At 47.7% G+C, this 4,333-nt stretch overlaps 1 pseudogene; it reads right to left on the bottom strand.

Annotated features, from left to right (window-relative positions):
- Positions 1-294: 294 nt before the first annotated feature.
- Positions 295-393, bottom strand: LOC119624581 (U6 spliceosomal RNA; annotated as a pseudogene).
- Between the last annotated feature and the right edge of the window lie 3,940 nt (positions 394-4,333).

Genomic DNA, 4,333 nt, shown 5'->3' with positions numbered 1-4,333 from the left:
TTCAGGAATCTTTTACTGGCCTTGAGACAAAGACCAATAACCAGGTGCTGCAACTCCAGGATCATCTTGGGCCACCCGCCACCCCACAAGTCTCAGCACACAAGTCCTGGCTGCTGGGTTTCCTCTTGGTCCAGGAACACTTGGACCTGATGCTCCCTCTGCCTGCAATGGGGCTTTTGCAACTCCACCCATTCTCTCTTTTTGAAAATTGTGATATATATTATCACATACATAACATAAAATGTACCAGTTTAAGCACTGTAAGTGTACAGTAATGCCTTCACATTGTTGTACAGAAATATGAAATGTTTCATGAGTCCGCCTTGCACAGGGGCCATGTGAATCTTTCCTGAATTGCTCCAATTTTAGTACACGTGCTGCCGAAGTGGGCACCCTACCCCCTTTTGTCTATAAACTTTGACTCATCTTTGGATTTTGGCTTAAAAGTCACTTTTTCAGAGAAACCTTCAAAACCAGGCTCGGTGCCTCATCGTGCATCGCCTTGGCGTCACAGCACTTGGTGGCAGTGATGTGATGGTAGATTGGTGTCTGTTCCTCTTACTAGACTGCAGGCCCCATGCAGGCAGCACCCAGGCCTGGAGGGTGTAAGGCACATGGTTGGGTTCCGTACATCCTAGTTCAATAAACAATGCTTGAATGAATGGAGAAATGCAGTTCTACCCACAGTGAAGACCACCTTTGACATTATTATAGAAAATCGTGTGGTTCTGTAGTGTCTTAAAAGCTATTCCAGAGTAGGATTTTGGCTTCACCTTTCGAAAACTAAAACCCATAGTGAAGTGTCTTTCTTCCCTTTTCTCAAACAGAAGAGCAATTTTCCTCCAACCATTAATTTGGTCTTCATCTCTTACAAGAGAGGAAGCCACCTGGTAGTTTCTAAACGGTCGGTTTTCCATTGATTTTGTTCATCAAAGTTTCAAAACTAGCGAATCTAGAATCAGACTTCTGAAGCAGTTTGTAATTTCTGAAAGTTAATGTGAAGTGGAATGTCTTTTTTTTTTTTTTTTTTTTTTTTTTTTTTTTGCCCAGGTTGGAGTGCAGTGGCGCGATCTCCGCTCACTGCAGGTTCTCCCTCCCAGGTTCACGCCATTCTCCTGCCTCAGCCTCCTGAGTAGCTGGGACTACAGGCTCCCGCCACCACGCCCGGCTAATTCTTTATATATATATTTTTTAGTAGAGACGGGGTTTCACCATGTTAGCCAGGTCTCGATCTCCTGACCTTGTGATTCGCCCACCTGAGACTTCCAAAGTGCTGGGATTACAGGCGTGAGCCACCTCGCCTGGCCAGAACTTCTTTTACAGTAAGACACTCAGCCCAATCCTACCCCCCGTGTCTGCAGAGAAGCACCCTCTCACCTATCGGGGGCTGAGTGTGGAGCCTGCGAGTGGTCTCCCTGGAACCCTAAGTGTGTCTGCACCCACCAAGTTCATGAAAAACTCAGCCATGCCGGACTCTAGGAAACCCTGCTAAGGGGCCAGATGGGGTGGGTCTAGGATTTCAACCCTGAGTTAGAGCAAGAATAGGTGACATTCACTCACACGACCCTTCGCATTTTGTTACTTATAACACCAGGAGCAAGAGATGGACCTCATCTGCATCCACAACAGCATTCTAAGGGGATAACGTTCAGAGGTCAAGCAGCTGGCCCAAAAGGCTTTCAAGGAGTGCTGGGCCAGGTTTGTTATCTGATTTTAGTGCTAAAACTCTTGTGCTTTTCACACCACTTTGCTCCATATGGCATTCACCACTGCATTTTTAGAAGAAACTTCCACTATAATGGCACCCTGGAAGCGGCATAAAGATCTGGTCATTTGCACATGGGCAAAGCCATACAAAGTAGAGTGGCTGAACACTCAGACTTGACCACACACTCTGGTTGTTCAGCGCGTGTGGACTCTGGCTGATCAAAAGCACATGATGAGCAGGACTACCAGGTAACGCTAAGCCCCTAAAAGTCCTGGTCCCATGAGCTGTGCCCCAGGCTCTGCCTCCACTGTTAGGAGCGTCCTGTGTAAATACCGTCTTGAAGCTGGAGTCTATTCTGGCTTTCTGCAGTTTCACTTAATCTTGGGGGGAAAAGGGAGGATGCCCTCTGCCTCCATGCATAGACTCCCATAGGTTGGGTCCCCCGGGCTTCCTCTAAATCCTGCCGTCCTCACCCTCCTCATGGAGATCCCAGTGAAGAACACGCTAATCTCTTGGAGTAAGTGAGGAATGAAATGCATAAGACTCCCACTGCAGGATCAGGGCGTGCTGAGATAACCCATCCTGCTCTTGGCCCAGGAGGTGATAAAAGAGGCACCTGCCATGAAGTCACCAGCTGAAACCTCCACCGTTGTCCCTCAGTACCCCGTCCAGCCTTGGCCCCACTGAGTCAATGGTTCCAGTGACCCTAAACATCGCACAGTTCCATATCTCCCATCTCCCCACGAGGTTTCCTGCTTTCTGTCCACAAAGCTGCCTTTCATCACCTCCGTGGCATGTTCCCCTCCGCGCGCCCTCCATGACCCGCGCCTCCTCTGCCCTTGAGGGGCAGCTCATTCCCCTCCATGTCAGCTGTCAGACTCCAACTGCAGCAGCCCTCAGGGCACTCAGCTTTATTCACACAGCAACACACACACACACCCCCCAGACTTTTGTTCTCTGCCTCCTTTTAGGTTTTCCAAAGCTCCTTTGTTTGAAAAAGAAATCTTCCCAGGACTTCCTCATCTTACCTCCATAGTCTCACCTTCCACCAGATTCCAAGAAGACTTCAAACCATTTGGGGTGTGGGGGAAGTGTTTTATAATGGTTTCTGTTCTTTTCATGATTGCTAAAAAGTCATTTTCACCGTCATTGTAAGTATTATCTACCCTTGATTTCCACTCTAACCCTACTTACACAATTATTTCTCCTGATATAAAAACCTTCTGCTTTTGTATTCCTTTAAATTAAAGATTTTATTGCTGAATCTTAACTTTTTTGCCTTAAGAATAGTTTCCAGTGAGTTCTGCATTTTACGTTCTGTACCTGCTCATTCTTCCTTTCAGGTGTGTGTTTTTTTACGTGATGACTTCACATGAGGACACACTGTTAGTGTCAAGGCATCAAGAACATGCTATGGTCGGGGATCACATCTCCCTGAGGCACAGAGGATGCCTCTGTTTGTTCAGGTATTCATTCCTGTTCATTGACTCTTCCTTGATCTTCGGGCAAAATTGATGCCCTTAGAAAACCACCAGAGGACCAGGCAGAGTGGCTCGCGCACTCTGGGAGGCTGAGGTGTGAGGACCTTTCGAGTCTGGGTGGTGGAGACTGCAGTGAGCCATGATCGTGCCACTGCACTCCAGCCTGGGCGACTGAGCAAGAGCCTGTCTCAACAATAACAACAAAAAGACCCACCAGTAGTTGTAGAGAAATGCTAATGATTTTTTTAAGGGGAAATTCTTAAGTGCAACTAATCCATTATCAGGTGCTTACTTATATCCAGCACCTATAGTTTAAACCATTTTACTATTTTTTTCTTTTTTTTTTTTTTCTGAGACAGTCTCGCTCTGTCGCCCAGGCTGGAGTGCAGTGTGGCCCAATCTCAGCTCACTGCAAGCTCCGCCTCCTGGGTTCACGCCATTCTCCTGCCTCAGCCTCCCGAGTAGCGGGGGACTACAGGCGCCCACCACCACACCTGGCTAATTTTTTGTATTTTTAGTAGAGACGGGGTTTCACTGTGTTAGCCAGGATGGTCTCGATCTCCTGACCTCATGATCCACCCTCCTCGGCCTCCCAAAGTGCTGGGATTACAGGCATGAGCTACTGCACCCGGCCCCATTTTACTATTAAAATTATTCATGACCATGCATTTTAGAGGGCTCACATAACAAACTTACTGTTGAAATTGCAGAAGTGGAAAGGTGGGAAAGCAACATTGAGGAGGAACAGCACATGGAATTGGAAGCAGCTATGCAGCTTTCTTTAAGCTAATCTGAAAGGGCAGCGCCTGGCTACAAAGTCGGGCACTGTGTTGGGAATTAACTTGTCTTTCTGTACTGAGTGTTAAGCAAGGAGAGGGGCTGCTGTGCTCTTCCATGTAAAGCGTTTGGTGCTTGGCGGGGATCTGAGTCTTCTGACAATAGCAACACAAGCTCTGACCAGTTCCTAAAGTGGAAGGTGCCCTGAGCCCGGTGGCCAGCATGGGAGGGAGCTGGGGTGATGGGGATGCTGTGCTCACCAAACCCTCTGTCATTTGGTGAGTTCAAACCTGACTTCCTGCTGCCTCAAGACCATAAACCAGAAGAGGATTTATAGGGACTTGACATCTAGCTTAGAAGAACAAAC

The sequence above is a fragment of the Chlorocebus sabaeus genome, chromosome 12, assembly GCF_047675955.1.
Source record: "Chlorocebus sabaeus isolate Y175 chromosome 12, mChlSab1.0.hap1, whole genome shotgun sequence".
Lineage (NCBI taxonomy): Eukaryota > Metazoa > Chordata > Mammalia > Primates > Cercopithecidae > Chlorocebus > Chlorocebus sabaeus.
The sequence above is the reverse complement of the archived record's forward strand: the minus strand, read 5'-3'. Positions and strand labels throughout refer to the sequence as shown.